The sequence below is a fragment of the Haliotis rufescens genome, unplaced genomic scaffold, assembly GCF_023055435.1.
Source record: "Haliotis rufescens isolate VD_foot unplaced genomic scaffold, xgHalRufe1.0.p SCAF_27, whole genome shotgun sequence".
Taxonomy (NCBI): Eukaryota; Metazoa; Mollusca; class Gastropoda; order Lepetellida; family Haliotidae; genus Haliotis; species Haliotis rufescens.
In genome coordinates this window covers 1,532,092-1,559,091 of record NW_025963968.1, presented here as the reverse complement: position 1 = coordinate 1,559,091, position 27,000 = coordinate 1,532,092, and the positions used below count along the sequence as shown (strand labels likewise).

The 27,000-nt window shown below is 43.1% G+C and overlaps 1 long non-coding RNA gene across 1 annotated transcript in view; it reads right to left on the bottom strand.

Annotated features, from left to right (window-relative positions):
• The window catches only part of LOC125384137, a 54,534-nt gene extending 39,743 nt beyond the window's left edge, over positions 1–14,791 (bottom strand). The window contains exon 1 of the long non-coding RNA XR_007222950.1: positions 14,688–14,791. This is a non-coding gene — a long non-coding RNA (uncharacterized LOC125384137). The remainder of the gene's footprint in view (positions 1–14,687) is intronic.
• Positions 14,792–27,000: the final 12,209 nt, after the last annotated feature.

Sequence of the window (27,000 nt, the reverse complement as noted above, 5' to 3'; positions counted from 1 at the left end):
CAACGGCCAATGTAACCCGATGCACGTGAGTTCCGTGCAAATTGAAATGCTCATGCGTTCCCCCATTTCTTGCCCTATAAAAATCCACCCAGATCGGATAACATTCATTCCTTATTGAATTGCTACCACATGCCAAGATTCACAAGAAATCAGCGACACCAAGGCCTTGGACGATTGCAAGCTGGACAAACCGCCCGGCAAGTAGCCAATGTATTTCAAGTCCACGTAAGCACCATATGCAGGCTCTAGCAACGGTACCAGACCACCAACACTACAGATGACCGACCACGTAGTGGAAGACCAAGGGTCACCACCCGACGTCAGGATCGTCAGATTGTGCAACAGCATCTTCAAGATCGCGTTGTTACTGATGCGGAAACTGCTCGACAGACCATGGTGACACACCAGCGACACATTAGTGCGGACACCGTGCGTCGACGATTGACGAGCAGACACCTCCACTGTCACAGGCCGCACCGAGGACCCATTCTAAGACCACGTCATCGCCGGGACCGTCTTCAGTTGGCAACACAGCACCAGCATTGGCGCCACTCTCAGACGAGAGAGATAGAGAGAGAGAGAGAGAGAGAGAGAGAGAGAGAGAGTCTGGCGACGCCGCGGGGAACGTTATTTGGATGCTTTGGTTGTTGTCGTGGGTTGCTCCGAGCATCAAGGTGTGTGACGGAATTGGTCTGGCAGAGAGGCTCAGCCTGTGGTCTTCCAGGACATTGGTCCTGGGAGAGGCAATGGTGTCACAGCAGCTCGGTACATTGATCAAGTCCTGAGACCACACGCCATACCTCATTTGGCACGTCGCCGCAACCACGTGTTTCAGCATGATAACGCCCGTGCCCACACTGCGAGAGCAACAAGAGACTTCCTCCAGCAAAATGGCATCAGAACCATGCAGTTAAAATCCCATTGAGCACCTGTGGGACGAGATTCAAAGACGGCTGAATGAAGTCCGACCAAGGCCGACAACTGCAGCTGAACTGCGTCAGGCATTCCTCAGAGTGTGGGCTCAAGTGCCAATGGCCTTCATCAACCGCCTCATCCATTCCATGTATCGACGTTGCACTGCAGTCATCAATATTGACTTGCAAATTTCTCAGAGACTAGTGTTGTGTTTCACGTTAAGAACATTTGACACTTTAATTTCAACCTTGATGATCAGTGTTGCCAAGTTTCATCTATTTAATATGTCTCAAATTATGTTTACAGTGTTGGGACAAATAAGATTTCTCATATATCTATCCATGGTGACGTTTCTTTTGCGGTTCAGTATACTTTGTTGCACATTTTCTTAAGCCACAGCCTGTGCAAAGTATTGACTACGGCTTCCGTTGACTAAACTCCAAGTTCAAGGCCGTTGTGTGTTTCGGCTCGAAACACCCCGTGAGCATTGTTGACTGTAGTTACTGCGAAAGCTGGCTGGTGGATCCAGGCGAATATTTTGCGGTTTAAGTGACAAGTGGCAGGTTTTTCAGCATGCAACACGAGAACAGCCTACGACCGATATCAATTATGTTGGTTTGTCATGACACTGCAGGTAGCAAAGAAGGAAAATAATTGTTGTCTGAGGCCATATACAATACAAAGCTTCAGGGTCACGCGCAGGATGGTATTAAACCAAGCGTTAAAACTGTTGTTTTACTGCACAATTAGAAACAGTCCAGCTCTGTATAACACAGCGCCTGTAAATTATCGCGAAATGGGTAGGTATGTCCTGTCCTGGCAGGAGCACCTGTCGATTGTCAAGGTCAAGGTCGAGTGTGAAGGTCAAGGTCACAACACAGTTGCCTGCCTCTCTTATCATTCCACGTGTAAACGATGTCGATTAATTTTCTGCCAGGAACATACTTGTCTTAACTATATATTACCAAATCCGTGGTGTAGTGGATAGAGCGTTTGCCTTGAGAGCGGAAGGTCGCTGGTTCGATCCCCGGTCTCGTCACACCAAAAGACGTCAAAATATGAAACTTATTGTTACTCTGCCTGGCGCTCGGCTTTAAGGGCTAAAACAAGGACTGGTCGGCTCGGAGTGGGGTATGCATGTCAAACTGCGGCATGGTATCTCAGTGGGCGAGCACTATAAATCAGTCCGGACTAGTACAAGCAGCCGCACGCATGCACGTCGCTATATGAGAGCAAAAATCTCATCTCTTACTCAACGTTACACCCCAATTCACACCAACCATTCGTATAACGAATGGCAGGTTGTGAACAGAGGTAAGGCTGCACTTTCTGAGATCCCTCTGAAAGGCCGGCTGGTGTCCCCTTTCGTGACATTGCTAAAACACTATACTCACTCACTCACTGAAGAGCGGGGATGCTGGGCTGACGGGACCAAGGGTTACGGCGTTTCATTCTATACCAGGAGTAATAACGCGGCGAGGACTGGTGTAGGAAACTGTATACCGCAAGCTGTAAACTAGTGATATTGATACTGTTAGCCGACAATTTATTTACAGTACGTTGTATTTGTACTCAGTGCTGCGTGCACTTATCGAGGATTTGTCCCTCCTGCTTTGAGGGATAGTTTTTTCCACGATTCCCATGTCATCTCATGATTGATGATGTTTGGCAAGAATTCTGGTTGGTTTGGTTTGTTTGTTGTTTAACGTCGCACTCGGCAGTATTCCAGCTATATGACGGCGGTCTGTAAATAATCGAGTCTGGACCAGACAATCCAGCGATATGACATCATGAGCATCGATCCACTCAATTTGGATACGATGACATTCATCAACCAATTCATCGAGCCTGACCACCAGATCCCGTTAGTCGCCTCTTACGACAAGCATAGTCGCCTTTTACGGCAATCATGGGTTGCTGGAGACCTATTCTTTACTGATATAGCTATTCTACTATTCTAACCCGGATCTTCAAGGGTCGCACGAATTCTGGACAATAACGGGGTTTAAACACCATCAACCGCCTCCGTGGTCTAGTGGTAGAGCGTCCGCTCGGAGAGCAGAAGGTCCGGGGTTCGATTCCCGGCCGCGTCATACCAAAAGACATTAAAAGATGGTACTTGTTGTTGCTTTGTCTGGCGTAAAGGTTGCCATCGGAAAAACGGGCTAAAACAAGGACTGGTCGGCTCGGCGTCAGTATACTATGGAATACTGAAAGGGACATTCTCGCGATCTCGCATTCTCGCCCTTTGGAAACGAGCTAAATATGCCCAAAACACGAGAATGCGAGATCGCGAGAATGCAATATTTGGCAAAAATATCGCAATCTCGCGATCTCGCATTCTCGTGTTTTTTATATATAGCACTTTTTGTTAAAAGTCGACAACGCGAGAATGCGACATTTGGACATGATGTAAAATCTCGCAATCTCGCAATCTCGACTTGTCAAATTAGGCCGCAAAAACACGAAATCGCGAGAACGCGAGAATGCGACATTTCATTTTCTCGCGATCTTGCGTTCTCGTTTTTTAGACGCTGTCCGTGTGCATGCGTGCTATCATAGTGTCATGTAATTTACATACACAAAGTCCCATGTAGAATAGAGTAGAGTCCTCTCCCTTTGGTACACTTTCCTATGTACTTTGAATTAAAACCCTCAAAGTGCTCAATATAATTTAACAAAAGAAATTGTGTACATGAATGTCCAGTGTGGTGAAATCATTAAAGTGTGAGGAAGCAGGAAACAACATATCACTGTCAGTGAGAGAGTAAATATTGCTTAAAGCCACATCAGCGGTATTGCAGATACTCGCGACTGCACTGTCAATGAGAGAGTAAATATTGCTTAAAGCCACATCAGCGGTATTGCAGATACTCGCGACTGCACTGTCAATGAGAGAGTAAATATTGCTTAAAGCCACATCAGCCGTATTGCAGATACTCGCGACTGCACTGTCAATTACAGGAAAAATCACAGGCCAGTGATTTTCTCCATGAGGCAATATTATACACGGCTAGCATATTCATCAAAACAAAATTCTCAAAGACCAATTTGTAGCATTCGGCTAAAATGAGATTGTCCGATGTTTTTAAACGCCACTATTGTCGCTACTTTAGGCCATACAAGATTAATTAATAGATTATCATCGTCTCCCACCTAACTACAAAACATCCCACCTTACATTATTCTATTGCCTCAAAGTTCCTAGAAATAGAAATATCGCTAATATGTGTGTTCTACTCCGTACACATAGCCCTACTGAAATGAATTGAAATTGGACGAAACTCACCATCATAGGTTTCTGGCACACCCAAGCAACGCAACTCTACACAGCGAATTGCGACGCCTCAGACGAGTGAGCCACGAGATGACTGTACAGGTAACCGGCAGAAAAACGCGAGATCGCGACATCGTCAAGTGTCGCGATCTCGCGTTTTCGCGTTTTTGAAAATAGTTGCATATGACTGTATAGGCAATTCACACAAAAGCACGAGAACGAAACTAAAGTTGGCAATAACAACTTTATCGTCAGTTTAATCAGTCAATGAGATTATCTGTAGTTGCTAGAATAGGTATAAATACGGACGACAGACAGTCACATATCATTCTGTGGTTGTCTAATAAACTGACTGTTTATTCACTCAGGTCGTGTTTGTTGTGTGGGTTGGTCGTGTATAGTGGTACCTCTGCTAAGCGAGCTGATTCCCAAATAGTACCATAATGTTTCAGTGGATTGACATGTCTTTGCATGTGTGCCCTCGGTTACAATCCTGTGACTGGATAAAGTCGATATATTTAATTTAATATCATAGATACAAATATGCAATTTTGGAGCTCGATAGTCACATGTTGTCGTTGTACAAAGGCATTGAAAACTGTTCATTGTCATGTCACATAAGGCCACAAGTATGCGCTGAACTCAGTATCTAGGGGCAGCAATCTAGGCTCTGCATCTCCTCTGCACTGACTGGTTAAGCGTACGAATTCTGTCCTGCGGAATTCTGCGCCATTCTGCTTGTAACGCGTTGGACAGTTGTGTGGTGTCTGTGGCGTGTTCTGACGTTGACGCACACGTCGATCGAGTTCATCCCATAGTTGCTCGATTGGGTTGAGATCTGAAGATCTCGACGGCCAGGGCAAGGCGTTGATGTTGGCATAAGAAGGTAGTCTACCGTGACACGAGCTGTGTGCGGTGGAGCGTTGTCCTGTTGAAACAGCTCCCCCTGGCGGTCATAGATTGTGAGAAGGTGAGGTTGAAGAATTTGAATCATGTAGCGATTTGCTGTCAAATTTCCCTGAACCACAACCAAGTCAGATCTCGTGGTGTAGGATATGCCTATATTATTATATATTATAAAGAAATGTTTTCATTGACTACGTGTTACTCTATCTGTCCCCAGATCCTAGAGAATATATTTGAAACGGACTCAAAGTAAAGAATGATTTGACAAGTCTAGATTGCCTAAGTTCTGGTCCTGAAATCAAGCATTGTTCTGGGATCCATTTGTATTCTATTGAGTAGATTTATAAATTTAACTACGACAATTGTATTTCTGGGATGTTGGTTGATTTTAGATGTGGGTATTTAAAGATAACAAAGTAATATGAAATATATATAATTTATGATGTAGCAAAGGTATGTGCACGTGTAAAAAGTGTGGTTTGTGGTCAACCAAAGAAGATCTTCAACACCTTATATTGTATATTGTTTTAAAATGTCTCGCCTCATGAACACGTTCCGTATTTCAATATTGTATTCAATTCCACACATGACTGTACACAACATTTATATAAACTGACGACCAAAAGAAACTTTACCAGAGTTTGAAATCACTCTTGCTCAAAAACAACAAAACATACATGCATGAAGTAAAGTGAATTGAGAAGATCAATATATCAACATAATCAACACTGAAAATGACAATCATACCGCGACCGAGAATGACGTCAGAGCCCCCCAAAGTTGGGTGTGGTACAAAACTCGAGCTTTCAGAATCATGGACAATAGGCAGAGTACATAAACAATCGCTCACGTTCAATAACAAGTCATTAGTAGCGTGTGTGACCACCAAATGCCTCAATACACGCAAAAACTCTTCTTAAAAAAAGTCAGTCGTCTTATGAGGTCACGTGGGATTTGACGCCATTCTTCTTGGAGGGCCAGGATCAGTTCTTGCCGGTTGGCTGGAGAGTGTGGTCGTTATCGAACACGACGATCCATCAAGTCCCAGGGGTGTTCTATGGGGGATATGTCGGGTGAGCGTGCAGGCCACGGCAGGATGTTGACGTTGTTGGCTGCGAGGAAGTTAGTGATAATTCTGGCTGTATGGGCTCTAGCGTTGTCATGCTGATAAATGACACCACGTGGCTGCTGTTGGAGAAATGGTAGGACAACTGGACGAAGAATGTTATCCATGTAACGCTGAGCTGTCAAGTTTCCGTCAACGATGACCAGCGGTGTCCTCTCCTGCCCACAGATCCCTCCCCACACCATGACACTCCCTCCACCATATGGTACGACCTCCTGCACGTTCATTACGGATTTTCTAACGTGAACGAAGAAATGCCAAGATTAACTGCAGCTGACCGAAATATAGCCATTGGACGCTTGGAAGTAGGGGAGTCCCAGCCTGCCGTTGTAAGACACTTCAACGTTCACCAAAGCACCATATCTCGACTATGGGATCGATATACCCGCACTAATTCGACTCAAGATCATCCCAGGTGTGGAAGACCAAGCGTGACCACCCCTGCTAAGGATCGGTACATCCGGTTGCATCACCTTCGGAATCGATTTGCTACAGCAACGGACACTGCAGGACAACTGCCTGATATGCGAAGAATTTCCGACCAAACAATCAGAAATCGTCTGAGGGAAGTGGGAATTCGAGCGAGACGACCAAAAGTTGGACCTGTCTTGCGAAGTCTACACCGTCAACGACGTGTCCGGTGGTGCAACAGATTACAGGCATGGGATCTCAGGAACTGGCGACGCGTTTGGTTCAGCCATGAGTCACGTTTACTTCTTCAACGACGGGATGGAATGCAACGTGTATACCGACGTCGACATGAGCGTTTTGCGCCCAAATGCGTTCGACAGGTGGACCGATTTGGTGGAGGGAATGTCATGGTGTGGGGAGCCATATCCTACACGGTTAGATCACAGTTAGTGGTTGTCCAGGGTAATCTTACAGCAAACCGATACATACAGCAGACCAAATTCTGCGTCCTCGCCTCCTCCCAACTTTGGACCGACAGAGGGAGCTGTTCCAACACGACAACGCTCGGCCCCACACAGCACGTGCAGCAGTTAATTTCCTTGTTAATGAGAACATCAATGTCCTTCCATAGCCGTCCAAATCGCCTGATCTCAACCCGATTGAACATTTGTGGGACGTCAACGTCACCAGCGTCCCCACACACTGGCACAACTCGCCAACGCCTTACAGGAGGAATGGCGAAGAATTCCCGACAAGAAATCCGACGACTTGTGCAATCTGTGCTGCAAGAGGTGGTGTGACCAGGTACTGACCATGACGCCCCCTTGTGGCTACATGTGTGCAATGACTGAACTGAATTAATGCTGACAATGACGACAATGCTTTTGTCGATCACTGTGTCTAATTTCATTTGATTGTGTTCACGCATATTCTGTGTAGATACTTTTACATCCGCTTAATAAATATCCTTATTCTTTAACTATGCGTTTCTTTTTTTGAAGAGTGTATTTACTTCAAGCATACACATCTTATCTGGTGTCATGTGACACCAGATGTTGTTATCAACCAATACTCATGTCGTAAACAACCATAGAAATGTGAAACATCAATGCTAGACGAATTCCTTTTGGCGTAAACGTTGACAATAGCGGTAGATGAAGTTATGCCGAAACAGTAAGTTGTTCGAACTATTGTTTGCCAGCTGGGACCATGTCAATATATCACGTTGAACGCATTGACAGATAGTATTGTTATCTTGAGGATTTCTGCAAACGAAATAGACATTTGGGATTCCATTTATGCACACGAAGAGGTTTCATTTATCAAAATATGCCTGTGTTTGTTTGAAGGGAACATGTTCTTCATCGACTTTGCTGCAGGCTTCAATGCAGGGTTGGAGTACACAAAGACTATTCAGAGACAATCAATTCAATTAATTAATCAGTGCTGCTACCAGTGCAAATAAAGAATGTTTATTATAACATGTTAATGTCATTGTGTGTATATACTACACATAAATAAAGTACAAGTTTACTTTTCTAAAGTTTTATATACATAAAGTACAAGATTACTTTTCTACTTTTCTTGGATCACTCCATTCTAATACTTAGGTAACATGGGGTAGACCAGTCAGTGCCTTCCGCCATGACCCATGTTGTTTTAAGGCGTGTGACAAATGGGACGTGAAACTAATGGGAGGATACAGACTACACTGGCCCAGTCTGACCCAAGCGGGATTCTCTCTACTGGTCATTTCTCCATGCGATACTCACAGCGTTGTGTGTCTCCCAGACCCAAGAGAATAAATATGAAAAGGACTCCAACTCAAGTCAAGAATAATTTGGCAAGTAAAGATTGCCTCAGTTTTGGCCCTGAAATCAAGATTACAGAAAGAAGTAAACATTTCTCCAAGTCTGGAGAGTATTTAATGATCTGCCGCCCAAACTGATTTCTGTAGGTGATATAGAAACGGACAATGTACGCCCATCACTCTTTTTAGGTATTTACCCTATACACCTTTCAGTATTTCTTCATTAAACGTTATACACATTAGACATGCACTGGACTGGCACCTTTGGCTATTAAGGGAGTTTTCAGGGATTTTTTCAGATTGCGTTTCCAGGTCTATGAGGGTAGGGACGATCGTTTCTGGAGCATACCTCATAAACTGTTTACCCAAGGCAAATTGCCATGTTGAGTAATGCCTATAATCACTTAAGTCTTTATTGGCATTTGGAAGTTGGAAGAACATGAATGATGGAAGTTGGTACTTTATAAAAGTTTTGTTTTCATTGAAACACGTTATTGCCTTTACTTAAAAGACGTACGCGTTAATCCCCATTGTTATTCCTCATCACCAGTGTAGTGTACTTTACTGTCAGTCAGCCTAGTGTCGGCCCGGATCGACAAATTTATATTTAGGAGGAAAACTCCCCATGGCGTTCCCGGGACCAGGAAGGGCTCAGACACGGGTCACTGACACGGGGTATAGGAGTACCGCTCATCAATCGTGTTTAAATCCTAAACGGAATACACATTTGGTGTCTAAACATGTTTAGTGTCTAAACACACGAAATAAAGTGCATACCATCAGGGTATAATCTCGGTAGACGGCCACACAAAATTCAAGTCAATTCTAAAATCCCAATAGATAGTATGTGTACCAAATTCACACACATGAGTTCCAAAGGACAGATCAACCGGAATTGCTGAGGAAGAACTCGACCTCCCATACACATAAAACAACACGAAGTGAGGTGGTCTCTGTCTTAGACAAGCTTGGGTTAGGCCAGGTTCACACAGTGCCGATAATAACTCCCGTGTGAGATCAGACAGCGCTACGACACGAAAAGTGAAAAAGTCGGATTACTATCCTCAATGATGTGGATTGGCCTATCATTGTCTGAACGCAGTCGTATACGTTCGTAACAGAGACCTAGCACTCCCGACAGCATGGTGCGTCCCGTAACAATGGGGAAACTCAGCCGATTCTGTCTAGTCAGATTACAATCGTGACTTTGTCGTGACAGATTCTGCTGTATCGGATCAAAATCGCAACATTGTCCTGTGTTGCCTGGACGGTGTCCTGCGAATCGGGACGCTGTGGTGATGAACGGGCATGAATTCTTCATTGCATTACGCCTTTTAACTACTTTCTCCTGACTTGAAAATTTACATTGAAACAGAACTGTGCGGGATAATATGTAGTATTCTGTTACACTGCCATCTGACAATTTATCATACAATTAGCCTCCCTGCCTCTATAATTGCAAGGAGTATCAGAGACTAATTATCGGTATATGGTCTCTGGCAATATGTACCAACGGTGACCACCTACAAAGATAAGTCGTGACAGCCAGCAAGTTATAATTATTCGGTTGCAGTTTACCGATTTTTGTTTTAGTATTCGTTGGTTATATTTGACGTGTGGCTGTTTCTTCAACATTCTCTTTTCTAATAATTTTGACAGGATGCGACAAGTGCGTTGTCGTGGATCGATAACGTACTGGAAACAATCCGCGTAGTCACGTCACGTGAGCGTAGAATGGCAAATTTGAGCAAGTTGAAAACAATCTGCGTAGAACTCTACTGGTAGAATTCATTGCTTCCACTAGGAGCCACGTGCACAGCGCCATACTCTAACACGCGAGAGTTGGCCAATGAAAGCTCGACAAATAGAAATTCCAGACCAAGCTGAAGCTCGATTGACAATGTCAATCAAGCAAAGGGAGGCGCTTGATGAAATCATTCTCTCGCAGTAAATTCTGATGTCAAATAACGACAGATTCTAGACGGTAAAACGATGGTTAGAAAGCGTAAAAAACGTCGTTTTTTCGTCCATTGCCATATACGGGAAAAACGACGTTTTCGTGTTGGCAGTGACCATTACCGGTCCTCACAAGCGGCTGGAACAGGCAACTGCACTCATTTACTGTGGAAAGACATTGTTTATCAAATTCAGTATGCAGGGTAATCCCATAGTAGTCAAAAACTGGAAGTAAGATGGTGTAACGGAATGAACTGAAACAAATATTGTTCATATTGTTTTAAACATGCCTGTGTTGATTAACATTTTTGAAATATATTATATTGTAAATTAAATTTGACGAACATAAAGTTTGCTGCCGTATTGATGCATCGCATCGAAGGTTTCTTGTTTTCATATACATGTACTGTATGTGTATTGGGCCTGGTTTTGTGTGTTCCGCAGTCATAGTGCAGATTCGCCCGTCATGCCGAAGTCCCGGGTTCGATTCCCCAATATGGGTACAATGTGTGAAGCCCATTTCTGGTGTACCCCCGTCGTGATATTGCTGAAATATTGCTAAAAACGGTGTGAAGCTATACTCACTCACATTGCAGAAGTATTGCTATTAGGGGCGTAATACCATACACATGCACTCATTGAGTGATATTTTTAACATTTTCACAACCTCTGATATAAGTGAGTGAGTGAGTGAGTATGGTTTTACGCCGCTTTGAGCATTTTTTCCAGCATTATCACGGCGACGAGCGAACGCTTTAACCACTAGGCTACCCGACCGCCCCCTTCTGATATAACCATTGATGTGTAACTTATGCTTTTAGAATATAAACTTAACTTATTAAGATCTCAAGCTCTCTCTTGTCCCTAAAAGTTAAAGTACACTCTTCAACTTGTTTTCTGTTATGCAACGCATACTTTGACTATTGTATTAACCGCATCTCTGGATTTTGTAATTATCCATAAATAGATATTTGTAAATACCTACTGACAATGTCTGCGAAAGAAGTACTTTTCTATAAACATTAGCTTCCACGTTGATGCGGCTGTCAAGTCGTCTGTTTCAGTCACACGTGGTTATTGTGATTTGACCAATCCGAATCTATTTAAGGCATTTGTGTACAATTGCTGTCGAAAGGTGCGATTCACATGCATCATGCGTGTTCAGTAGGGCTACGTGTACGGAGCAGAAACACACATATTAGCGAAATTTCTATTTCTAGGAACTTTGAGGCAATAGAATAATGTAAGGCGGGATGTTTTGTAGTTGGGGGACGATGATAATCTATTAATTAATTTTGTATGGCCTAAAGTAGCTACTATGGTGTCGTGTAAAAACATAGGACAATCTCATTTTAGCCGAATGCTACAAATTGGTCTTTGAGAATTTTGTTTTGATGAATATGCTAGCCGTGTATAATATTGCCTCATGGAGAAAATCACTGGCCAGTGATTATTCCCCATAATTGACAGTGCAGTCGCGAGTATCTGCAATACGGCTGATGTGGCTTTAAGCAATATTTACTCTCTCACTGACAGTGATATTTTGTTTCCAGCTTCCTCACACTTTAATGTTTTCACTATCACTGCACATTCATGTACACAATTTCTTTTGTTAAATTATATTGAGCATGTTGAGGGTTTTAATTTAAAGTACATAGGAAACTGTACCAAAGGGAGAGGACTCTGGTCTATTCTACATAGGACTTTGTGTATGTAAATTTCATGATAGCTCAAGCTCAAGTCATAGGTTTGCTAAATGCTTCTTGGAGAATGAAAAGCATGAAAGAAGCATGACCACCGGACTACTAACGTGCGCATGCGCCTTGACATTATGATATTACGCATGCGCACGGAGAGCGTCTAAAAAGCGAGAACACGAGAACGCGAGATCGCGAGAACGCGAGATAATGAAATGACGTTGAACCCAATTTCACCTAACCCCAATCTCAATCTTGGTTTCTTCTTTTGAATAATGTGTTGCGGACGCACCTACAAATTCTCTCCAGCGACAGTTCGACGGGTCCCCATATTGCCTTCCACCGGTAAGCATGTTCTATTTCAACAGTGACAATTTCCGTTTCGAGACTTGGTCAGAGATATTCACCTTGTCCTTACAGTAGGAGCAGAAACATTTAACACCAATTCACGGCAATTACCTAGGGGAAACAAAGAAGGGCAAACAGAGTGAAAGAAATCACTAACAGTGCATTGTTCTCGAAGCTAATTGCTCCGTCAGTACGACTTGACTTATCTGATCTGCACACTTCTCACACTGATATCTGATGACCGACCGGTCACACCCCAGCTCTCAGTCATCTCATATATATTCAAGTGATTCAAAGATACCGTGTATATTCAAATGAAAGCGACAAACCTTTCCATAATCACACGAATGTCTCATCATAAGAGTTCTTTATGTCATTCCTTCCTTATCATAAGCATTGGTTCATGAATGACTATCAAATAGTGATGATACCAACTATTCGCGACAAGGTGAGCGTATCCTGCCCAACCGATGGTACCCGTCACAAACACATGGAGAGGCAAGTCAATTGTCAATGCATCTGATACAAAACGTCAAGTCATTGGTGGTATTTGTACTTCCAGCCACACTAACAAAACATACGGCGTCCAAAACAGTGACACCATGTACGACCCTCACGAGACACCGGGGAGGCTATAGAGATGACACAAGGTGTCCGTGGACAAAGAAATCTGACCTACTGGTGACTTCCGTTGGGAACAAGGGTCAAGGTCACGTCAGACATAATAAAGTAAGCGTTTCCGGCATGTGTACAAACATGCACGCAAGAATACACAAAACAATTCAGATATCATAGAAGTAAGCAGTGATTATTTATACTCATAGTATTGGTGTTTTATAGAGTAAGAACACTCCTCACACGTAAGCCAGCGCGGAAACAGTCTCGTTACATGTTTATGCTACTCGTTGAAAACAATAGAAAATGGCAGAATCAACAACCGTCAGAATATCTTAGTAATAAATCGTGTCCATGGTGGGTCCGACATATTTCTGCTGTTTTCGCCCGTATACCCGAGAAGAGTGAGGTGTGCTCATGTTTGAGTGAGTGAGTGAACATGGTTTTTACTCCGCCTTTAGCAAAATTCAAACAATATCACGGCGGGGGACACCAGAAATGGGCTTCACACATTCGGGAATCGAACCCGGGTCTTCGCGCGTGACGAGCGAACGCTTTAACCACTAGGCTACCCGACCGCACCCTGCTGCATGTTAGCGAGATATTTTATCGAAAGGCGCTACCGCCTGTGTTGTTGAGAGGAGCATTTTGTATTTGGGTCGAAGTGATCGTGTTGGCTGGTAAGGAGGTATGACTCGGAGAGATTGGTTGGAGCTTGATTGTTATAGCATTGGTAGGCAAGAGGGAGTTTAACTTGAATTTGATTCGTGATTAAACGGACAAGACATGGAGTCGTTTGAGAACTGGTGTGACGTGGTAAAACTTTCTGGTTTTGGTAATTATTCTGACTGAAGTATTCTGCATCTGCTGTAAAGGATGATTCTGATCTGGTTGATGTTACTGAGGCCGTTACATTAGCCCAATCTGGATGTAACGAGAGCTGTCGTTTTCTGTCGATCTGAGGATCTGTGGAGCTATGGAGCTTGGGATCTGGGGTTTAGGTGATCTGGGGGATTTGGCGTTCTGGGGCATCTGGGCATCTGGTGTTCTGGGGGATCTATAGATCTGGGGACTGGGGTTCTACTCCGGTTTCTCCCGCACGTGATTGCCCACACAACCTCGGAGTCTTTGCTTTATAGTTCCCCTGATAGTTCATATGTACTTTTGATTAATCACATCCGATTCGTGTGGTTGCACCACGATTAATATCACAATTGAGGCTGTCAAATTAGTGCCAACTATGCAGCTTCGTGTTGAATCGTAAAGGATATGTGCCAAAATCTCACTGCACTTGACTTCTGTGCCCAGTGCACCGCTCAGTTAGCACTCCAAGTTGAAACGTAATTCTCCCGAACCAAATTTAGGGATATCCATTTGATACCTTGCCCTAATCCGCCTATTTCAGTACGTGACCACATTATCTAAACAAGGCAACCTTGTACATATTGTCACTCAACAGTGTCATGTGTAAAACAACGGAAATCTATTTCACGCTTTTCTAGAGCATATCAAGCCATGTGCCAGACAAACACACCATCTGTTGTCATCCAGATAACCCCTTACGTGACAGACCGTGAAAAAACCTTCAACGTTGAAACAAAATGTCGATATTTCACTGTGACTTACCGTGCATTTCCCGACCCGAGCTACGTGTAGCCAACCACCCTGATAAAGGAGACCTAGATATCTGGGTTGATAAGATACGCGAGACAACAGCGAACGACCCAGACCGCGGGACACGCAAACTGCCAAGGGAGCCTCGAACACCGCGTTTACATGCATACTTTTATAATGGTTTAGTGTTAGAATCACTCGATCAGTTAGCACTTGTTCGGAAGATAAGCGCGTATTGTATATGAGTGAGTGAATTAAGAATTATGATTGGGTCCGACATATTTCTACTGTTTCACGTCCGTGTCCCCGAGGAGAGGGAGACATTGTTTGTCGTGTAAAACTGCACTAACTAATATTCCAGGTATATGACGGCAGTCTGTAAAAAATCGAGTCTGGACCGGACAATTAGGATTCGATGATATGCATCAACCAAGTCACCAGGCGTGAGTGGTTAGCCCCGTGGTTAAAGTTACATCTATCTGGACCTAAAGTTACATCTATCTGGACCGAAAGTTACATCTGCCTTGACTTAAAGTAACATCTGGCTTGTTCTTAAGTAAAAGCGTTCGCTCGTCACGCCGAAGACCCGGGCTCGATTCCCGAGACGGGTACAAAGTGTAAAGTTCATTTCCGATTTGCCCCGCCGTGATATTGCTAGAATATTGCCAAAAGGAGAATAACACCATACTCACTCACTCACTCACTCACTCACTCACTCACTCACTCACTCACTCACTCACTCACCGTATCCCGTTACTCGCCGCTTACGACAAGCATGGGTTGCTGTAGATCAAGTCTAACCCGGATCTTCGCGGGTTGAGATGTTGAGTAGGCCAAGTGGTTAAAGTGTTCGATATTCACACCGAAAATTGGTTTTGATTAACTGTAGCAAGTGCATGTCTAGAAGCATCCCATGTTAAATACAGATTTCATATTTGAAGTCCCCTAAATTACTAATAAATACAGAATAATGTTCACATCTATCTGGAGCTAGAGTTACATATTCCTGGACCTAAAGTTACATCTAACTGGACCTAAAGTAACATCTACCTGGACCTATAGTTACATCTGCCTTGACCTAAAGTTACATCTACATGGACCTATAATTACATCTGCCTTGACCTAAAGTAACATCTACCTGGACCTAAAGTTACATCTAACTGGACCTAAAGTAACATCTACCTGGACCTAAAGTTACATCTACCTGGACCTATAATTACATCTGCCTTGACCTAAAGTAACATCTAACTGGACCTAAAGTTACATCTAACTGGACCTAAAGTAACATCTACCTGGACCTATAGTTACATCTGCCTTGACCTAAAGTTACATCTACCTGGACCTATAATTACATCTGCCTTGACCTAAAGTTACATCTACCTGGACCTATAATTACATCTGCCTGAACCTATAATTACATCTACCTGGACCTATAATTACATCTACCTGGACCTATAATTACATCTGCCTTGACCTAAAGTAACATCTACCTGGACCTAAAGTTACATCTACCTGGACCTATAATTACATCTACCTGGACCTATAATTACATCTACCTGGACCTATAATTACATCTACCTGGACCTAAAATTACATCTGCCTTGACCTAACGAAACATCTATCTGGACCTATAGTTACCTATTACTTGACCTAAAGTTACATCTACCTGGACCTATAGTTACATCGAGTTAAACGCAGCTTGATATGAGGGATGATACTTGCTAATTATGTCCAAGATGCAACAACCTTCTCAGAAACATTTAACAGCATTGAACATTCATATGTAAATGCTTTTCTTTTCTGTCATTACTTTTGTTTTAACGTCAAGGACATGTAGTACGTTGAACATAGAGGGGGTACGTGTGAAGCCGAGAGAGCTGATAGTGAATGAGTGAGTGAGTAGGGTTTAACACCGCTTTTAACATTATTCATGTCATATCGCGGCGTTTCAGCTTGGGTTACTGGCGTGTCCAAGGGACGCAACTCTATATTGCGAATTGCGGCGCCTCAGACGATTGGGCCACCTGGTGGCTAATGAGTACAGTGTGTAATGTAGTACAGCAAAGGGTAAAATGTATAGTTTGCTGTCACAAAATACATGTGCATGCTTGGTAACTTCTCGCGACCCTTACAAACAGCAATACATGTCATACATGCACATTTCATCTGCATGGAGGCCATGAACAACTGTACACTTTAAAGGCCACGTCAACAACGTTACACGACGGCAGCAGAAGCTGCCAGAGACATTTGAGTAACGTAGACGTCCATGGCGTCGGTGAAAGTCTTGGAGAGTTACGACATCCTCCACGGTGTCTGCAGACCTTCAATGGAAGAGTATTGGAACTGCCTTACTCAGACCACAACATGCTCTGTGGGGTAGCATAGTGCTCGTCAAGACGAAGACCCTGGTTCGATTCCTCCCGTGGATACAATGTGTGAAGCTCATTACTAGTGTCCCCGGCCGTGATATTGCTGTTATGTTTCTAAACGCGGCGTAAAATCAAACTCACTCACTCATGCCTCAATCGTAATTCAGTTGGTGTCAACAAACTGGCTTTCGTTGATTAAACTCTCAAACATTCGTGTAATTGCGTCTCGTTTCGACATATCCCGTGAAGAGCCGGGTTAGAATTGTTCTTCAGCAACCCATGCTTGTCGTAAAAGCGACGATGCTTGTCGTATGAGGCGACTAACGGGATCGGGTGGTCATGGTTGATCCATGTCATCGTATCCCAATTTCGTGGATCGATGCTCATGATGTCAATCACTGGAATGTCTGGTCCAGACTTTACTTTTTACAGACCGCCGTCATATAGCTTGAATATTGCTGAGTGCGGCGTTAAACAACCAACCAACCAACCATTCGGCGTGGCTGCCGATACGCGTGCTTGCCTATGGGGAACACCGATTTATATCAGCCAGGATTGTCATATCACACGCCAATATCGTCGTCCTTAGAATTTATTGATTATGCGTCTGCGCACTGACCTCATTTATCCGTTTCAATGTCTGTATATCACGAACGTGTTCGTGCGTCTTATCTGCATTTCAAGGGTCTAATCTGTGTTTCCTGTGTTGCTGTAACTGCGACTTACCCCTGTCACACTGACTCACCACAAGGTGGTCTTAACGCCAGCGTCAGCCTTTACATGAAGGGCGACAGGTTAGCCCAGTGGTTAAAGTGTTCGCTCGTCACGCCGAAGACTTCGTTTCTATTCTGAAATTGGGGACAATTTGTTAAACCCATTTCCGGTGTCCCCAAACCTGGGGTTGCTTGAGTGTTTGCTGAAACGCCGGGAACCCCAATTCACTCACGCCGTCTCAAAGATGAAATTCGACCCGATAATGACCCCGTTGAGTCAATACCTACCATATGAAAATAACTGATAATAAGAACGGATGTCTTCCCGAGTGCCTAAGGATTCACCTGCCAATTTAAACTAAAGACTTGTGGCACTCACCAAAAGCCATCTTTCTTGGCCTCGAATTCCATCAGTCAATACAATTTCTTTGGTTGAGGCGGTTAAAAGTGATTGAGTGAGTGAGTGTTGTTTAACACCACATTCAGCATTCTTCACACAAAGCAGAAATATCAAATCTGGTGACTGAAAGCATAACAACCACTATCCAGACCACCCAGTCAATCAAGCCAATCCCTCCAAAAAGCAAGAGAGTGCTTGTGACCTATTCTAACGTTATGTTCTGTATAGTGACGTCGACCTTCACCTTCAGTGACCCCTAGGTAGCCCAGGGCAAAGGTCACCAATTCTTTGTATGAGCGTATGAGGCGACGGATGAGTAACGGGAGTTTGAACTGTTAACCTGTCTTAGTGTCAACAATCCCTGATGGCCTGGATTGTTGCTCATGTTGTCAACCACCTGCCCCCCCCCTCGCATTATTGATATTTTCTGGCCGCCGTCATATAGCGGTAATATTACTGGTTGCGGCGTTAAACAATATTCACTCCTGCCTGGTGTTATGCTTTGTTGACTCATTTTAAGGGTTTGTCAAAGTGATTCTGATAGAAAAATCCACTTAATTAGCGATTTAATTTGTTTTTGACAAAATTGGATTTGTAGGGTGTCATCGGCGCGTTCTGTCCGTCGTGTGTGACATGACCGTCCCCATCCTTACCTTGTTCCCTTGTAATGGAATGTGGCTTGTTCCATGAGATACGGCCACCTGATCGGTACAGTGCTGAAAATAATGTAAGCCTAGATCAATCACTGATAAGTTGCGATGAAGGATGGGTGCGTTTTATAGGAATCAGATGACAGCGTTCTTAAACCTTCCAAGTCAAGCTGACGATATTTGGCAGCACACATGTAGTGGTGCGACACATGAAACCATATCTGAAACACTCTCTTATGACGTCGATAAAAAGAAAGGATTGAAACGACAGGGTGGAAAATATATGCAACATCCACATTTTTCTCCATCCAGAACCGTCGGCTTACATTCAGTATCGAAATAATCTTTTGACCTTCCATCAAAGAGACACAGGTACATCTAATACCTTTCGCGTACAGAGAGTTGGGAACACAACATACCTAGCCCATATAGAGAGTTGGGTACACCACATACCTAGCCCATATAGAGAGTTGGGTACACCACATACCTTGCCCATATATAGAGTTGGGTACACCACATACCTTGTCCATATAGAGAGATGGGTACACCACATACCTTGTCCATATAAAGAGTTTGGTACTCCACACACCTTGCCCATATATAGAGTTGGGTACACCACATACCTTGTCCAAATAGAGAGATGGGTACACCACATACCTAGCCCATATAGAGAGATGGGTACACCACATACCTAGCCCATATAGAGAGTTGGGTACAACACATACCTTGTCCATATAGAGAGATGGGTACACCACATACCTAGCCCATATAGAGAGATGGGTACACCACATACCTTGCCCATATATAGAGTTGGGTACACCACATACCTTGTCCATAGAGAGAGATGGGTACACCACATACCTTGTCCATATAAAGAGTTTGGTACTCCACACACCTTGCCCATATAGAGAGTTGGGTACACCACATACCTTGCTCATATAGAGAGTTAGGTACACCACATACCTTGCCCATATAGAGACTTGGGTACATCACATACCATGCCAATATAGAGAGATGGGTACACCACATACCTTGCCAATATAGAGAGTTGGGTACACCACATACCTAGCCCATATAAAGAGTTGGGTACACCACATACCTAGCCAATATAGAGAGTTGGGTACACCATATACCTTGCCCATATAGAGACTTGGGTACACCACATACCTAGCCCATATAAAGAGTTTGGTACACCACATACCTAGCCAATATAGAGATTTGGGTACACCACATACCTTGCCCATATAGAGATTTGGGTACACCACATACCTAGTCCATATAGAGAGTTCTGTACAGCATATACCTTGCCAATATAGTGAGTTAGGTACACCACATACCTTGCCCATATAGAGAGTTAGGTACACCACATACCTAGCCCATATAGAGAGTTTGGTACACCACATACCTTGTCCATATAAAGAGGTGGGAACACAACATACCTAGCCCATATAGAGAGTTAGGTACACCACATACCTTGCCCATATAGAGAGTGGGGTACACCACATACCTTGCCCATATAGAGACTTGGGTACACCACATACCTAGCCAATATAGAGAGTTGGGTACAACACATACCTTGCCCATATAGAGACTTGGGTACACCACATACCTAGTTCAAAAAGAGAGTTCTGTACAGCATATACCTTGCCAATATAGAGAGTTAGGTACACCAAATACCTTGCCCATATAGAGAGTTAGGTACACCACATACCTTGCCCATATAGAGAGTTGGGTAACCACATACCTAGCCCATATAGAGAGTCAGGTACACCGCATACCTTGCCCATATAGAGAGTTGGGTACACCACATACCTAGCCAATATAGAGAGATGGGTACACCACATACCTTGCCCATATAGAGACTTGGGTACATCACATACCTTGCCCATACAGAGACTTGGGTACATCACATACCTTGCCCATATAGAGAGTTCTGTACAGCACATACCTTGCCCATATAGAGAGTTAGGTTCACCACATACCTTGCCCATATAGAGAGTTGGGTAACCACATACCTTGCCCATATAGAGAGTCAGGTACACCGCATACCTTGCCCATATAGAGAGTTGGGTACACCACATACCTAGCCAATATAGAGAGTTGGGTACACCACATACCTTGCCCATATAGAGACTTGGGTACATCACATACCTTGCCAATATAGAGAGTCAGGTACACCGCATACCTTGCCCATATAGAGAGTTGGGTACACCACATACCTTGCCCATATATAGAGTTGGGTACACCACATACCTAGCCCATATAGAGAGTTGGGTACACCACATACCTTGTCCATATAAACAGTTTGGTACTCCACACACCTTGCCCATATAGAGTGTTGGGTACACCACATACCTTGCCCATATAGAGAGTTGGGTACACCACATACCTAGCCCATATAGAGACTTGGGTACAACACATACCTTGCCAATATAGAGAGTTAGGTACACCACATACCTTATCCATATAGAGAGTTGTGTACATCATACACCTTGCCAATATAGAGAGATGGGTACACTACATACCTTGCCCATATAGAGAGTTTGGTACACCACATACCTTGCCCATATAGAGAGTTTGATACACCACATACCTTGCCCATATAGAGAGTTGGGTACACCACATACCTAGCCCATATAAAGAGTTTGGTACACCACATACCTTGCCCATATAGAGAGATGGGTACACCACATACCTTGACCATATAGATAGTTCTGAACAGCATATACCTAGCCCATATAGAGAGTTGGGTACACCACATACCTTGCCCATATAGAGAGTTGGGTACATCACATACCTTGCCCGAATAGAGAAATGTGTACAGCACATACCTTTCCGATATATAGAGTTGGGTACAGCACATACCTAGCCCATATAGAGAGATGGGTACACCACATACCTTGCCAATATAGAGAGTTAGATACACCACATACCTAGCCCATATAGAGGGTTTGATACACCACATACCTCGCCCATATATAGTGTTGGGTACAGCACATACCTTGCCCATATAAAGAGTTGGGTACACCACATACCTTGCCCATATAGAGAGATGTGTACAGCACATACCTAGCCAATATAGAGAGTTGGGTATACCACATACCTAGCCCATATAGAGAGTTGGGTATACCACATACCTTGCCCATATAGAGAGTTAGGTACACCAAATACCTTGCCCATATAGAGAGTTAGGTACACCACATACCTTGCCAATATAGAGAGTTGGGTATACCACATACCTAGCCCATATAGAGAGTAGGGTACACCACATACCTTGCCCACATAGAGAGTTAGGTACACCACATACCTTGCTCATATAGAGAGTTGGGTACACCACATACCTTGCCCACATAGAGAGTTAGGTACACCACATACCTTGCTCATATAGAGAGTTGGGTACACCACATACCTTGCTCAGATAGAGAGTTGGGTACAACACATACCTTGCCCATATAGAGAGTTAGGTACACCAAATACCTTGCCCATATAGAGAGTTAGGTACACCACATACCTTGCCAATATAGAGAGTTGGGTACACCACATACCTTGCCCATATAGAGAGTTGGGTACACCACATACCTTGCCCATATAGAGACTTGGGTACACCACATACCTTATCCATATAGAGAGTTGTGTACATCATATACCTTGCCAATATAGAGAGATGGGTACACTACATACCTTGCCCATATAGAGAGTTTGGTACACCACATACCTTGCCCATATAGAGAGTTTGATACACCACATATCTTGCGCATATAGAGAGATGGGTAAACCGCATACCTTGACCATATAGAGAGTTTGATACACCACATACCTTGCCCATATAGAGAGTTGGGTACACCACATACCTAGCCCATATAAAGAGTTTGGTACACCACATACCTTGCCCATATAGAGAGATGGGTACACCACATACCTTGACCATATAGATAGTTCTGAACAGCATATACCTAGCCCATATAGAGAGTTGGGTACACCACATACCTTGCCCATATAGAGAGTTGGGTACATCACATACCTTGCCCGAATAGAGAAATGTGTACAGCACATACCTTTCCCATATATAGAGTTGGGTACAGCACATACCTAGCCCATATAGAGAGATGGGTACACCACATACCTTGCCAATATAGAGAGTTAGATACACCACATACCTAGCCCATATAGAGGGTTTGATACACCACATACCTCGCCCATATATAGTGTTGGGTACAGCACATACCTTGCCCATATAAAGAGTTGGGTACACCACATACCTTGCCCATATAGAGAGATGTGTACAGCACATACCTAGCCAATATAGAGAGTTGGGTATACCATATACCTAGCCCATATAGAGAGTTGGGTATACCACATACCTAGCCCATATAGAGAGTTGGGTACACCACATACCTAGCCAATATAGAGAGTTGGGTATACCACATACCTAGCCCATATAGAGAGTTGGGTACAACACATACCTTGCCCATATAGAGAGTTGGGTACACCACATACCTAGCCCATATAGAGAGTTAGGTACACCACATACCTTGCTCAGATAGAGAGTTGGGTACACCAAATACCTTGCCCATATAGAGAGTTAGGTACACCACATACCTTGCCCATATAGAGAGTTGGGTACACCAAATACCTTGCCCATATAGAGAGTTAGGTATACCACATACCTTGCCCATATAGAGAGTTGGGTACACCAAATACCTTGCCCATATAGAGAGTTAGGTACACCACATACCTTGCCAATATAGAGAGTTGGGTATACCACATACCTAGCCCATATAGAGAGTAGGGTACACCACATACCTTGCCCACATAGAGAGTTAGGTACACCACATACCTTGCTCATATAGAGAGTTGGGTACACCACATACCTTGCTCAGATAGAGAGTTGGGTACAACACATACCTTGTCCATATAGAGTGTTGGGTACACCACATACCTTGTCCACATAGAGAATTTAGTACACCACATTCCTTGCCCATATATAGAGTTAAGTACACCACATACCTAGTTCATATAGAGAGTTGGGTACACCACATACCTTTCCCATACATTTAGCTAGGTGTAACTAATATCCTTCCTCACACAGAGGGTCAGGTGCAACTAATACCTTCCTCATATTGAGAGTTTGCTGAAGATCCGTTTTAGAATTCATCTGCAGCAATTCAGTTTGTCGTAAGGCACGATTAACGTGATCGGGCGGTCAGGCACGCTGACGTAGTAGATGCATGTCATCGTATCCCAATTGTGATGTGATACTCATGATATCAGTCACTGGATTGTCAGGTTCAGGCTCGATTATTTACAGACTGCTGTCATATAGCTGAAATATTGCTGATTGCGGCTTTAAGTGTACCCGCCCGATTTGAGAGTGCGACTTTGTAAACAGTGTCTACGTCACTAGGTGTTACATTACTACCCTCCACCTTCCGGCTACAACGACCTACATGTACACACATGCCTACAGGTTCTACACCACTTAATCAGAACCAGCCTTCGGGGAAGATCGAGAGATATCTGCAGGCTGTGATTGGATGATATTGTGTAAGATGTTTATGTCTTTTACATCCATCCAGTAATTAAAACTTACCGTATTCTTCAATAATTGCTGCGGACATTTTGTAACAAGATGACTTGTGCTGACTGTGAGTACAGATATGTTCAAGTTGGTGACATTTGGAGCGGAACTGGGGGTAGTGTGTTCAGCTTGTACCCGGAACAGGAGCTGGTAAACCTAGCCAAAATGTGTGTTTTTACTGCAGCTTTTAGGCCAGACTGTGCATATATATGACATGTAATGGGTGTTGAATGCCTTGTTATTTCAAAAATAAGTATAACACGATACCATAGAAGTCTATGGGAAGGAGACTGAAGGAGACTGTACCGACACATTTAGCAAGCAGCCTAACCAACAATTGAACCTGTTTCAAGGTTGTTTCAGAAAGCTACACGACGAGGACAATGCTCGAAGAAATGATTTTCATATGACATTCATTCTACAACTGTATGACATGATTTATAAAAAAAATAAAGGGATTAAAAATACAGGAAATAATTGGCACGCCTCTGATACAGGAAGCAAAACCCGTATTCAAATAAGTTGCGTGAAAGGTGACGATGCAAATGTGAAGTGACTATGAATTGATCGCAACCAATTAAGCCACATTACTTCAAAATATCATTGATAATAAGAAATGTAAGCATTGAGTTTCACTTTGTGTGAGTTCATTGGAGTATGAACCTTGATAGAGTTAGGACCAATCTGTAGGAATGTCGGGCGACATTCATACTGTAACATGTCGATTCCCAAATTGAAACTATCAGTTGACCCAGACATCTGTGCCTAATGGAAAATAGTGTGAAAGCAACAAACAACCAACAAAGGGTTTACAATCAACAGTTGGATTACATTATTACCTAGGTTTACAAGTCAATACAATCCATTGCACAGCAGTTACAATGGCAGGATGCAATAGAGTGGTAGTACATTATATAATGGCAGTATCAAATACAACATATGGTTGGTTGGTTGGTTGGTTTGTTGTTTAACGCCGCACTCAGCCATATTCCAGCTATATGACGGCGGTCTGTAAATAATCGAGTCTGGATCAGACAATCCAGTGATTGACATCATGAGCATCGATCCACGCAATTGGGCAATCGAGCCTGGCCACCCGATCCCGTTAGTCGCCTTTTACGACAAGCATACAACATATGGTGGCAGTGGTGATATAGAAAAGTTCGGTGGTAATAATATTCACCTATCCGCAACAGAGGTCAAGCTTTCGAGATAGGCCAAGGCTGGGAATCCGGTGAGATAAAGTCATCTTCCACAGCGGCTGACGCAGTAGTGGATGTAATGTCAGATGAAATGTGATATGAGTCAGGCACGCGCCCGCTCCAGTTATACAGTCTAACCAACATAAAATAGAATGACGACATAAACAGGAAGCGTGACGCGAAAACGTGATAGCAATAGAATAGATAGCAGCATATATTGTCTATATAATTAGTATAGTATAGTATAGTGTTAGAATTGTCTCGCCTCAGGTACACTTTCATTATTTCAATATCGTATTCAATTCCACACAGTACTGTACACTACATGTGTCTATCATGCACACGACGGCTATATAGCTGATTGAAAACAATCCGCGTCTGGCTTGAAGGCAAGTATAACAGAAAACATCAATTTATTTCGGAAACATTTTGGTGTATAAAAACACATGTTATTTGAAAAGGAGATGCAAGCATTTAGTTGTCTTTACAGGTAACTAATTTAAACTATTGATTCCTGAATAAAATATCGTTAAACCACAGCTATCGCTCGCTGAAATGTGTGTCCCGGCTAATATCAAATATCCATATCATACAAACCCAGACGATACATATATTGATATCTGTATCAATCAATATTCGTGATGTAAACAACCATTGTCTAAGAAATATAAAACGCCAATGCTTGAGAATACCAGCCTAGTGTTTTCAACGCTAAATAGTGGCGAACCTGAAAGCGCTTTGAATTCTTGTCTGCAAGCTGGGATTGTTTCGCAATATATATGATTTATCCAAAGTTGCCAAAACTTTTAAAATGCCTTAGCTAAGTCACAGTTAGACAATGATTTTCTGTATGTTAGACTGTTCTTTTGATAATGTTAGCAATTATCTGAGTAGTCTCTCCAGATTCCCGATGGTTAATTCTGACTCGATCGCCGAATGACAAAGGCGACGCCATGTTTGTGACGCATCACCGGAGTATTGATATCTGGAGCTGTTTCTACACACAAAGTACTCAGTTGAGATTCGGGTCATATGCCCACGAAGATGTTGCATTTGTTTTGCCTGTGTTTGTTTGAAGGGGGCGTGCACTTTTACTAACATATGTACAAGCTAGGAAAGGTAACATATATTATAAAATCATTTCCATGTAGGAACAAAATATAAACATAAACATTAAAAAAACCACACCTAAAACAACTGTTTCAACAAGTTTTTATACAATTTCTTAATTGTAAACGACAACACCATTTCCATAATCATAAGATTTATCTGCGGAATGCAGAGTAGATTGTTCAGTTCCGATTGTATGATAATCACCGTCAAATAGGTTTCATCAGTCGAATTGTTAATTTATTTTTTTAAAAACAATCGTATTTTTCTTAAGTTTGTAAAGAATGGACAAATAAATAT